Source organism: Suricata suricatta, chromosome 2 (assembly GCF_006229205.1).
Source record: "Suricata suricatta isolate VVHF042 chromosome 2, meerkat_22Aug2017_6uvM2_HiC, whole genome shotgun sequence".
Classification (NCBI taxonomy): Eukaryota; Metazoa; Chordata; class Mammalia; order Carnivora; family Herpestidae; genus Suricata; species Suricata suricatta.
Genome location: NC_043701.1, coordinates 102,703,223 through 102,716,600, shown reverse-complemented (window position 1 = coordinate 102,716,600; position 13,378 = coordinate 102,703,223). Strand labels below are relative to the sequence as shown.

The 13,378-nt window shown below is 55.4% G+C and overlaps 1 protein-coding gene across 1 annotated transcript in view; it reads right to left on the bottom strand.

Annotated features, from left to right (window-relative positions):
• Positions 1–13,378, bottom strand: part of GCK (glucokinase) — a 39,829-nt gene that overhangs the window by 25,357 nt on the left and 1,094 nt on the right. The window lies entirely within an intron of this gene.

The window sequence follows — 13,378 nt, the reverse complement described above, 5'->3', positions numbered from 1 at the left end:
TAGCGTTTCACTCACAGAACTTCTTTCAAAGTTGCTCAGACCCTGCCACTGCTCCGTCCACTAAGGCCACACGATAACTTGGCCTGTTGTTCCGCCCACTGTCACGGCATCCTTACCGGGAGTGGTCCCCACATCCAGTGACCACTTTCCTCGTTCACCCGTAGGAAAGGACTCCTCGTCCATTTCAGTTTGACCACAAGATGCAACAGTTTGCATCCGCCCTCAGATTCTCCTGCGGTTCCCACCACACCTGCAGTGCCGTCCTCCCCCGAAGCCCTGAGCCCCTCAGAGTCCTCTGTGAGGGCCGGGACCAACTCCTTCCACACTGCCGCTCCTACTGCTAGCCTGGCCTCTTGCCACACATCATGAAAGTCCCTAAGGGCATCCACAACGGTGAGTCTTTTCCAGAGGCCCTCCATTGGCTTTGCCCAGATCCATTAGAGGGACTGCCACCTATGGCAGCTGTACCCACACAGAATGTGTTTCCAGATAATAAGACTTGCAAGTGGAAGTGACTCCCGGACCCCCAGGCTGCAGAATGGGTGCTGTGTCAGGCATGAGAACGACACTCATCCCGCTGTCCACCCCTGTGAGCGCTCTTGGGGGACCAGGGAGTCATCAGTGAGCAGTAATATTTGGAAAGGAGTCTTTCTTCTCTGAGCCATAGTGGGCTTTTTTTTTTTTTAATGTTTCTTAATCTATTTTTGAGACAGAGTATGAGTAGGGGAAGGGCAGAGAGAGAGGGAGACACAGAATCCGAAGCAGGCTCCAGGCTCTGAACTGTCAGCACAGAGCCCGACACGGGACTCACCCTCGTGAACTGTGAAATCATGACCCAAGTGTAAGTTGGACACTTAACCAACGGAGCCACCCAGGCACCCCAACAGTGGGCTTAAAACATCTGGTAAACCATATTGGGGACAGATGTGTTGTCTTATCCAGGTTTCTTCATTGTCCCACTGATAAGAGCCCCGGCAGAGCACTGGGATTTTCAGGGTGCTCACTGAGCACTGGCTTCAACTTCAAGACCCCAGCTGTGTGCATTAGCCCCTCACAGGAGCCGCCTGTTCTTCGAGCGCAGGCACTGACTTCTCCTCTCCGGCTATGAGTGAGAGTGTGTGATGGCACCTTCCAGTACGAGGCTGTTCTGTCTACACGGAAAGTCTGTTGACCAGTGGAGCCACCTTCCATGCTCACTGGCGGCAGCTCCTATGTCAGCCCCCTGCTGTTTCTTTTGCACTTTGAAGTTGTGGAGACGCCTATCTCCTTAATCCCACCACCCGACCTCTGTTGGCCTCAGACTTTTCTTCTGCGGCTTCCCCACCTCTCGGCCTGCACAGAATTGATTAGTCAGGGCCTTGCTCTGGATTTTGCTTTGGACGAAGGGAATGTTGGGGCCGGTTTGATCTTCTCTCCAGAACTTTAAAACTGTCTCTGCATCAGCAGTAAGACTGTTTCACCTTCTAATTGTCTGTGTGTTCACGGGAGTAGCGCTTGCAATGTCCTTCAGGAACCTTCCTTTGTGTTTGCAATCTGGCTAATGTTTGGTGCAAGAGGCCCAGCTTTTGGACTGTCTCAGCTTTCGACATGCCTTTCTCGCCGGGCTGACTCCTTTCTGGGTTTTTCTTTAGGTTTATTTATTTATTTTGAGAGAGTGTGTGATTGCGAGCTAACAGGGGAGGGGCAGAGAGAGGAGACAGAGAATCGCAAGCAGGCTCTGCATTGTCAGCACGGAGCCTGACATGGGGCTCAGACCCATGAGCCCTGAGATCAAAAGTCAGATGCTTAACCGACTGAGCCACCAGGCACCCTGCTAAAATTGAGAGATGTGTGACTCTTCCTTGAACAAGTGGAGGCCCTTGCAGTGTTGTTACTTGGCCTGATTTCAATGCCGCTGTGTCACAGAGAACAGGGAAGTCCGAGGAGAGAGAGGGAGACACTGGTCAGTGGAGTGGTCAGAACACATTTTGTTGGGGCCCAGTAGGCAAAAAAAGCCCTCAGACAATATTTGGCCTCCTGGGCCGCACACATGGCTTCTGTTCATCCTATGATTTTCTCATTGCTTTGCAGAGAGGCATATACTTTTAGGCTTTGAATCAACGTGGGTCAGTCAGTGACCTTCCCTTACTTTATTTTCTGACTCTTTGTTTGTCTGCTGTTGGGAGTGAACAAAACCCTCTGCCAAAGATTTGCTTGTTAATGGATAAGCGTCTTACCCTTGAATAACTGATGAAGGGCCTTAAGGAATGTGTATCTCCTCATAGAATTCTTCAGGCTTATCTTATGCTTAAAACCAGACTATCATTAGGAATTCCTCTTTTGTAATGACTTAATCCTGTTACTTACTACTCTCCCGGTAAGAATGACCTTTTCCGGAGCATGTCTTTACTTCAAGGACCTTGAACTATGTAACCATTAAAGGAACGATGTAATCACCCATGGTATCTAAGACCCTGGCTATCTTAATAAAGTGTGGCTTTACCACCATCCACGTTATCTGTCTGGTCTGTCTTGTCTGTCTTCTTTCCTAGAGATATTGCGCCAACACCAACTCCCTACTTGGGACCTTTCAACTGGGGTGCGTAGGCTAGTCCCCCACAACATTTAGTGATCAGGTTTCCCATCGTACGTGGGCATGGCTCGTGGCACCCCAAAACAATGACAATTCTAACATCAAAGATCACTGAACACAGACCACTGTAACAAATACAACAAAAGAGTTAGAAGTATCACGAGAATTACCAGAATGGGAACAGGGACACAGAGTGAGCAAATGCTGTTGGAAAAATGGTGCCAATTAGACTTACTCAACACAGAATTGCCACAGACTTTCAATCTGTAAAGAACGCAATTATCTGGGAAGTTTAACAAAGCAAGTCTTGAATACACTGGGTAGGAGTGATACTCAGATATTTTGATGACTATTTCATAGCTACTGACAGTGATATCCAGGGTCCCAAAGTGCTCTCGTGGCTCCCTCATTAGCCTAGGGCCACTTGGGGTGACGGGGTTGGGTCTCTATCTGCCTTACACGGGATCTACTAGTTCCCCGGATCCACCCAGGGCCCCCTTCCCTAGATCCTGAAGGTAGAGTTAGAATGGAATACGCAGCTCCCTCCAGACCCTCACTGTGGTTCCTTGACCTGCAGAATAAACACATTTGTAATAGGAAAGGCCAAGTGCAAGTCCCTGAAACTGCCACACACACACACATTCACATGTGCACACACGCACACAGGCATGGACATACACATGTACAAACACATGTTCACACACACACATTCACACAGACACTCGTGCACGCGTGCATACGCACACCAACCCACACTGATGCATGCACACATGTGCACACACTTGCACACCAGCATGCACACTCCCACACATGCACTCGTGCAGCACACTTCAGCATGGAAACACACACACGCATACACTGGCACTCATGCACTTTCACATGTGCACATGCAATACTCGTGCATGTACACTCCTGTGCACACAGACCCATGCTCACTTGCACAGTCACACACCACTCACACACATAGGCACCCATGTGTGCACACTCACACACCTGTATGCACACACACACACACACACACACCAGCCAAAAGAAAAGCATCAATCCTGAGAAGAATGACAGAAATCATTGCCATTCTTAGAGACATCAAGGTTCAGAGTGGGGGGCACTGTTAACTTCTCCAGTCTGGCCCCCATGAGGACTGGCTGGACTGGGGTGGAGGACAGCGGCCTGCACACACTCAGAGAGGAGCCTGGTCACAGCTGTCGTGCTGCGGGCAGGACTCCCTCTGGGGCTGAGCAGCACGGTTCACAGCAGGCAGCCACGGGCCTGGCACATGTGCTGTTAAGGCCTGTGTACCCCACCCTCCGGGTTCATGTACTGAAGCCGTCCCTAATGTGATGATGCTGGGAGGTGAGTAGGGTTTTGTGGTCATGAACTTGGGCCCTGTAAAGAGGTGGGAGCTCGCGCTGTCCCCATCTGCACCGAGAGATGGCCAGGACCCAGCCCTGCTGGTGCCCCGATGTCAGACCCCCAGCCCTCGGAACCAGCGGAAGGAGCGTCTGTAGTATTTCATTATGGTGGCCTGAGCTGACTAGGACACCTGTTTCAATACCCCTCAGGAAGGAGGAGCAGAAGCAGCGAGCCTCCATTCACAGTCTTGCCCCAAAGTGATGTGAATTCTCTCCTCTCTACCAGTTCGACCCCATGAGACCCAGGCTGTCTGGACACTCCACAGAATGTCATACGGATGCATGACATTGGGGACAGCTGGCAGGATGTTGGGCAGGACACATTGAGAGCAGGAAGGGGCAAGATCACGGTCTCCTTGGGGTGCCTGGGTGGCTCAGTCAGTTAAGCAACTGACTTTGGCTCAGGTCATGATCTCACGGCTCATGGGTTCAAGACCTGCATCGGACTCTGTGCTGATGGCTCAGTGACTGGAACCTGCCTCAGATTCTGGGTCTCCCTCTCTCTTTGCCCCTCCCCCGCTTATTCTCTGTCTCTCTCTCTGTCTTTCAAAAATAAATAAACTTAAAAAAAAAAAAAGAATCACAGTGTCCTGGTGAGACACATGCTCTCTGGGAAAGCTACAGGGACCTGCCGCATCAGTGAAGTGTGTGTGGGCCCAGTGGTCTGGGACAGGCCAGGACAATCCCTTTAAAGTAAGTGACAAGTGGGGCGCCTGGGTGGCTCAGTCGGTTAAGCGTCTGACTTTGGCTCAGGTCATAATCTCACGGTTCGTGGGTTCAAGTCCCGTGTCGGGCTCTGTGCTGACAGCTCAGAGCCTGAAGCCTGCTTCAGAGTCTGTGTCTCCCTCTCTCTCTGACCCTCCCCTGCTCACACTGTCTCACTCTCTCTCAAAAATAAATAACAATTAAAAAATATAAAAAAATAAAATAGGATAAAGTGACAAGTGATCGTGGCTTCTCTCGTTCCTGGACAGGGCAAATGTTTGCTAGAGCCCACCTGAGACTTCTGAGGCAGCATGTCCTGTGCTTAGCAACACTGTCCTGCTGTATAGATCAGATAAAACAGAAGGCTGACAATTCAGCTGGAGCCAGAGGAGGGGAAGGCTCTGCGTCCGGTTCGGACCCTGATGCCGAGGGACCTGGCTGGCTTGACTCGAGATGTTACACATGCAGAATGTGCTAACCCCTGGGGGGAGCGTCACAGACCAGAGCTCCTGCCATCCTTGGCAGAGAACCAGATGCCACCACCACCCTGCTGGAGACAGAGCATCCCACCATGGGACATGGGACACCAAGTGCCCATGTGGTCAGACTGCCAGTCAGGAGCTCGGTGTCATTGGACCCACAGAGTCAGGGGAGCAGGCCAGCCAAGCAGCCGTCCATCATTAGATGGAAGAAGCGCTGTGTGTGGAACCAAGCCCACACAGGCCCAGAGGGCACAGGCGCTGCATCCTCCCATCACCTCCCACTCTCGCACAGATGCCCCCTGCCTCTCCCTCCGTGCACACACACACACACACACGGCCCCACAGCGGGACCGGAGGAGCTCAGAAACCTACCCCACGCTTGGTTCCCGGATGGGTCGGTTTGGTGTGTTGGTGCAAGCTGGCCGAGGGCCCACTCAGGGGCGGACCCGAAAGACAGGGGTGAGGGGACCCCCTCAGTGGTCAGTGATTTGGACATCACACCCAGTGATTCACCTTGTGTGGAGAGAAGCGGCCTCAGGGATGAGTGGCGGCCTGAAGGAGCAGGACTGGAGGGCTGAGCGCCACAAGTGGTGTGGGAAAGAGGAACACAGATGAATCTGTGGGCACGGGCACATGCAGGGGGCTAACAGCTGCACGGAAGAGGTGCCTCCCAGCTCGGTGTGGACACAATGTCCTCACACAGGGAGCCTGGAGGTAGAGACCTGTGCAGGTCAGTGAGGTGTGAGTGTCATTTGTGGTCTCAGGACCACCTGACGATGCGGGAACTGTAACCCACTCACCAAGCATCCACCTGCTGGACTCCCAGCACCCTGAACTGGGACAGAGCAGGAATGAGAGAGGGGCATGTCTATTTAAGCACATGAGGGGCTGAAGGTCGTGAGGTCCATTGGCATCCCCACCCAGCCCCCCACCTCTGTGAGTGATAAAAATGCCCAGAAGATTATCCAAGGACTTGCCCCAGGGGTACGAAAGGCCGCCCCCCTTCTCTTTGCGGCCCTGGGGGGTCAGGCTGAGCCCATGTCACTGCCTGGCTCTGCCCGGCTCCTGCCCTGCACCTCACTTTTATGCAGACTCTGGGGACAGCACACCCCCTCTAAGCCACTGTCCCCAGAGCCCCCATCTCCGTCTCTGCATCTAGGGAGCCTGAGCAGAAACAGACAAAAGGTGTTCCCTCACACGGCACCAGGCCAGGCCGACAGCAAACAAGGAATAACACCTTTTTGAGAGAAGGGCGGAGACAAGACACTCGGACCCAGAACCCAGCCTGTGTGCTATAGTCCGTTTCCGTCTGGGTAGTGAACTCTGGGCAAACAGTTCTGCAAGTTGCCGGAGTGCGTACGAGACAGTGAGTGAGAGATGGCCCCCAGAGACAGGGTGTCCTCCGGGTCAGAGCCTGGATGGCAGAGACCTCCGCTGTCCTCCGCACCCATCCCCAGCTGATCTCCAGAGGGGTTGGGTCACTGTCCGCTTCCGCAGAGGGCCTGCTGGAGGGCTGCCGCCCTGGTCCCTCAATTCCTGCTTATCCACATTTATGCAAGGGGACTCTGGAGCCGATTGGGACTCACAAAGGGGGAGCCTCATTTTCTTTCTCTTTCTTTTCTGTTACAGCACTTTAAAACTTTTTGTAATAGAGAATTTCAAGTCTCAAACATGCACAAAGGTAGAGAGAGTAGTGTAGTGAGCCCCACATGTACCCATCACCCCACATTGACGCACCAGCGTTCGGAGGTCAGGTATTTTTACACAGGTTTTCAAGTACTCTCTCCCAGGAAGGGTGTGGGAACACCAGACGGGCCTGTGTACCTAGCTCTCCGACCAGGGCTTGAACACCCTGTGAGGACACGGGCCACAGCTCCTGGGCTTGTTGCCACGTTCCCCAGACCGCATAACATCGCTCCTCCTAATGCACTTGGACCTGCCAGGCACCCATGGGGACTGGCCTCTGCAGGTGACACTCAAACCACAGCTGAGCGCCCTGGAAGCAGGGGAGGAGGCAGACAGTCACCTTGAAGCTGGGGCTCTGATGCTGTGGCCTCTCTCTAGGTGCTCTTCCTAATTCCATGGCCTGGCAGTTATGTTGGTGACACCAGTCCTGACCTCTCCCCTGAACCCCAAACCCCAGCACCAACTAGTTCCTTGACAGGAGCTGGCAGACATCTCCTTGCTTTGCTCTGTGCTGGACTGGCTTCTCTGCACTCGGCCTCCATTCTAACCCCCATGGCTCCCTGGACACAAGGGCCAGAAGGCTGAAAACTACATTTCCCAGACTCCCTTGTACCCAGGCTTCCCCAGGTGACTTGCAGTCTACCATAGGCCACAGTCCTGAGATATTTGGAAGGTCTGTGGCAGTCGACCACAGCTTTGACAGACAGGAGTGTTTGCAGGCCTGGACCCATGACCCAGCCCCATGAGTATGAGGCCCACAGTGGTGGCAGAAGATTCTGGGCCCTGAGATGGTAACACAGGGGCGACTGTGGCCCCTGGCTCTGCTCCTTCCACCCTTCCAATGCTTTACACACTCAATTCCTTGAGGCAAAACCTTTCTGCTTGGGATTCCCAGTGTGGGCTCAGTTTCTCCCAAACACCAACACCTCTGTCCTGAGCCATCATCTTCTCTCAAGTTGATCATGGCAAATCCCCTGGCCATTCTGTTTCCGTCCTCACCCCATAGAATCCCTTTTCCACTTGACACCTAGAGTCATCTTTGAGAAGCACAAATTGAGTAATATAACTACCTGACCAAACACCTCATAGGATTCAGGCTAGGAGACCAGGAAACTGGAGACCCAGGGGATCAAGAGACCAGGAGGCTCAGAACACTCAGAAGACCTGGCTATATCTAGCTGGAATTCATGAGGGGAGGGCTCTCCTTTCTCTCTGGTTGTAAGCAGACAAGCCCAGGGAGGCCGAGACACAGCAGTGGGACTCACAGCAGCTTCTCTGTCCCCTATGAGGCCAAGAGCTCACCTCCCTCGGGGGAGGGTGGGTGTGATGGCCCGGAGCTGGCCAGAGGGGTGGACAGAATAGTGGGCTCCATCTGCCAGGGCCTGGAAGCTGCCAGAGCACTAAGAAGGGCCACAGGTAAGGAGGGGCTTGGACACTGGGCAACCTATGGAGATAGAGACAAAAATAGGACTGCATAGACCAGGGATGGGAGAACTGAGAAGTTCAGAGTCAGATCACCCAGCCACGGGCTCTGCCACAGCTTCCTGGGACATGGACCAGAGGCCACCTCCTCTTGTTCTGGACTTGGGCAGGTCATGGGTTCCTGTCCTAGCCCGTGGGTACACACCACAGACCCAGGAGACCAGAGAGAAGCCGGAGCCTGAGCGAACTCTGGGCCTGCTCTGGAGGGCTGGGGGCACTGTGGGGTCCAGGGAAAGCTGATGATGTTTGCATTTCCCTTGGGGAGGAGGAGTTGGAATTTAAAATATATGGACAAGTGTAAAGAGGAGCGTAAGGAAACCCTTCCAGGGCATAGGGCCTGAGCCTGGAGCCCCTGGAGGGAGTCCGGGGCTAGTCTCCTGACTATTGGACTGTATTCTGAAGTCTCTTAGACTGATTTACTAAAAAGATCAAGTTTGTCTGAATGTCTGCTGAGTGAGGCTGACGCCCAGCTATGTGGACCCAGAGGCCATTTACAAAGCTCTCCATTGGCACACGGACCCTACTGTGCCCAAGGGTTTTAGGGAAAGGGTAAGCGTGGAAAGGTAATGGCCACCCCTGCCTGGAGAAGCATCCACCTTATTGTGCAGGTCCTGGGACCACAGGGGCCAGAGGTCCTCGCACATGGGACTCCCCCAAGCACACTCCTCCATGTCTGAGGTCTGGCAGTGGCCTGGGGGTGTCCGCCACTCTGCTGGCCCCCCAGGATGTGCGAGGTGGGACTGTGAGCAAACAGGGTAGGAGCACAGAGGCTGCCCGGGCCTCACCCACACAGGAGGCTGGATCCCAGAGGATGTGGCTGAGTGTTCAACACACTCCGCGTGGGGCAGAACCGGAAGCCGGTTACTGGGAACCCACAGTCCTGCCTGCTGATATTTGCTCACGCTGTTATTACAATTTCTAAGTAATTACCAGGGGGGTGCATCAATCAGTGGTTGACTATGGGATTTTCTGTGTGCGTGTGTCAGGGTCATTAGAGGAACACTCAGCATTTCTCTGTAGCCAACTGAAGTCCCTGCCCAGTAGCGGACCTGCTGTGTATGATGTTAATAGCCATCTATCATTCATTTCTATTAACTTTTTATTTATAACTTCACACATTTGTGTTTTTCACACAGGGCTCAGGGGCACCAGGGCTGCAGGTGAGCATGGGGGCTGCATGGGCCAGAGACAGGGTGAGGGAGGGCTGGTGTTCTCCCAGGGGCCAGAGACAGGGGAGAGGGCTGGTGCTCCCCCAGGCACGCCTGCCCTGATGTACGTGGTGAGATGGGCTCTGTGCTCCGTGAAGGGGCCTGGGGCCCAGCATCTGGCACGAACTGCTCCAGATCATCCGGAAGGTGAGGGGCCACATGCTGGGTCTGCTCTGAGCCCATCTGTGGGTAAATTCTATCATTCATGGGCAGGGGTGACAGGACACAGGGTGGGGATCCTACGTCCCCTGGAAAAGACTGTATCGTGGGTTGGTTTTGATTCCTCTCCTCATCTGTCCACTTGCAAGTTCACTGTGGAAGGAAGGCTATTCTGGAGAGGCCACCTCAAGGTCAGCTGCCTAAGACCCCCCTCCCAATGCCTTGCTCAGGCCAGCATGCCCCCATGAGGCAGCCACTTTACCTAGCACTCTGCAGAGGGGATACCTGAAGCCCGGAGGGGTTTAAGTGTGGAAGCATACCTTGTTGGGCAGGGGAGGATGCCAGACCCCAGAGCCTGGAGTCCCCTCAGCAGGAGGCCAGGGCTGTAAGGGGGAGGCCGCTGTTGGATGTGGAGATGGGACCCTTCATTCCCACATGCCCAGGTCAGCTCCGCCCTTTGGAGCAGCAGACGAGGTTTAATTGTCACCCGCCCTTCTCCTGCCTGTGCCAAAGCATGGGCGTGCTGTGTCCCTACAGGCAGGAAGCACGTAAACCCAGTTCTATTGCCACTGACCCGTGGGGCAGTCTGTGACCTGTCTGGGCAGGGTCACAGCACAGCGGGACACATGGGCCCTCCCTTCTCAGACGGTGGTGTTGGGAGCACCCGTGTCTACACAGACTGCACCTCCTCCAGGGGCTCCTGGCTCCTCGAGTCCCCATCTGATTTACCTCTGGCCACACTCAGAGAAATCCCCACGCCCATCCTATGCAGCCCGTGCGGCCATTGTTTCCTTATGCAGACCTGTCGGGCACAGCCCAGAGCTACTCAGGCCTCACCAGACCTCAAGGGAGCCTCTGTGGGCTCTGTCCTTACCAGGGCCACCTCTGGGCCCCCCACTTAAGAGGGAATGGTCCCTCACAGCCAGACCTCCAAGTTTCACCCTATGTGAGCTCAGCAACATGCCTAGCCTGTGTCTGCAGAGCCCCAGTTAGGGGCAGAACCAGTTCGGAGAACTGTCCCTTGACCATGGTGGACGGGTCGGCAGACCCTGCCCGACAGTGATCTGGGAGCAAGGACCCATCGCTGGGTTCTTCCTTCTTGTACACCCAATGACACTCCTGCAACCTGGGACTGAGCTCGGGCTGGGGGAGACCAACGTGGAGCCATCCCGGCTGGGCAGTTGCAGCCTGGTGCGGGGGTGGCCAAAGGGCAGAGCGGGGCTGAGCGAGATGCACCTTCAAGAGAAGGTCCAGGAGGACTTCAGGGTCCCTGAGGGGTGTGGGGGCCCAGGGAGAGCTGGAGACCTGGTGGAGGGCTCTCCATCCCAGCGTCGCACAGCCCCTCCCCCACCTTCCTGCCACAGGCCCTCAGGCCCCTGTGCCTCCAGCACCCTCCACCCAAACACCGCCCTCTGGTGTCAGCCTGCAGATGGGCCGTGGGCACCAAGAGACTCCCTGGACAGTTCCCACTGCTGGCACAGCACCCAGCCCAGAGCCTGCGTCCATAGGCGCCCCTGCGGGGAGCCTGCTCTCAGCCAGGGCCTGAGCGCACTGGCCTGTCCCTGTCCTTGGGACCTTAGAGACTCCCTGGCATTGGCAGCTGGAGGAGGAGCCAGAGTGGCTTCCTCAGTCGTCAGAGAGAAACCTGGGCCAGGAGCTCAACTCTTGCAGAAAGGAGAGCCCACGCCCCAAGAAACAAAATGTGAACATTTTACCAAAAGGTAAAAAAGAAGATCTGAGCCTGGGAAGGGGGAGGAGGCATCTAAATTCTTGGGTAAATAAAAGGCTCACCTTTCCCCATGGCAAAGCCTGCCAGTGCCGCTCATGGAGCTGAGCACTGAGCCCCTGGAAAAGGCGAGGCAGGCGGAGCCACGTGGGACGAGAGTGGCCACATGAAGTTCCTCGGAGCAGAAGCAGATAGAAAAGTGGGTCCTCGTCAGGCAGGTGGACATGCTGGGAGTTCAGTGGGGTGGCCAGGACACCAACAGGGAGAAGCTAGCAACTCCTGGCTGAGAGGGACCTGCTTTCAAGAAGGAGCACCCCCCCCAGCCCCCACACTGGCTCCCTTTACACCTGACCAGGTCATGGGCCTCCTACCCACAGGGAGCCTCGTGCCCCCCCATCCAGGGTCTTGTCACCTCCACACACTGGTCCCCTGCCCAGCACACCTACTTAGGGGGCACCTGGAGCTTTCTGTCCTGAGCATCTGATCTGTCTGCAGCCTCCAAGAGACCACGGGGGCCGGCATCCCTGTGGGTCCTGCCAGAGACACAGGGCGAGCGTGCCAGGGTGGGCCAGCCTCTGCATCTGGGCTCTCAGTGGAGCAAAGTGCCTGGCAGCTGGAGGGCCTGAATGCAGGGAGCTCAGCTCTACAAACTATCTGGGAGCTTTGTTTCCCTCCCCCCCACCTTCCCCTGAATTACAATGCAGAAATTCCTACTCTCCCAGTGTGAGGGTGTGGGGATGCTGGCCTTTCAGAGGGTGGTGATTAGGGCTGGCTGGGGTCCGAAGGTGGGGCCCCATTACAGGAGGACACAGAGCTCTCTGTCTCTCCAGCACGTGGCTGTGGAGGAAGATGCCCTCACCAGAACCCGGCCCTGCCGGAGTCCCCAGAACAGTGAGAAACCCCTCAGCATGTGGCACCTTGTTATGGACGCCCCAACTATGGTACCCAAAAAGTGCTCCCCGAACCCACCGCACAGAGCTAACCACACGTGCTGGGGAGCATCTCCTTCCTGCCCACGAGCTGCCCATGGAGCGTGTGGGATCAGGTTCCCAGGGCCCACTTTCAGGCCCCAGAAGGGGTGGCCACCAAGAGATGGAGCTAAAAGCACGCATCTGCCATGATGGAGCTCCAGGCAGCCACAGGCAGGGGTGGGAGGTGAGGGGCGGTGACACCTGCAGGCACAGAGCCACTAGGGAGCTCCAGAAGCTGAGCCTGGGGTTGGCATGTGTGCTGGGAGGGGGGGGGGGGATGCTACTGGCAATGGTCCTGAGGCTACACACTCATGCAGATTATAGAGGATGACAACAGATAAGTTTTGAAAGGTCGACACAGGCAAGAGGGCTGCTTCAGAGCTGAAAGCTCTCCTCCTGGAAGCCTGATGGGGGCAGGGCCACAGCTGAACGCTGGGGACCCCATGGTGCAGCTCACTGCTCCAGAACAGGGGTGGGCTGGGGGTGGGGTACTTCCCAGGGTCCCGGCAACAAAACCTCAGACCCTGACGATGACCCTGAAACCGAGCCCGCCCCCTCCCACCCCTTGCAGCCCCCTGCCCCCCTGCTCTGGCCCTGGCACCCAGCTAACTGATGCCACAAGAATGCTGGGACAGGTGGGGAGTTTGATGTATGAGCCATCTTTCTTTACAATGTTGGTATTCTTGTCTTCACATCTTTTTGCATTAATTTTGATTCTTTGGAATTTGCACAAAAATACTATTTACCTTGATGACTCATGTTTTTGGTGCCCCCTCTACGCTCCACCTGGGGCTCTGGCATCAGCCCTGGCTCCTGCTTGGGAACCAATGGCCCCTCACTTGTGGAGCACTGTGTCCCCTGGCACAGAGGGGCAGAGCAAGCACCGGCCCCCCCCACCCCCAGTATGAGGACGGGCTCCCTGCAGGTCTCCATTGCAGCCCCCAGGCCCTTTCTCTGCTTGTGCTAAAGACACCT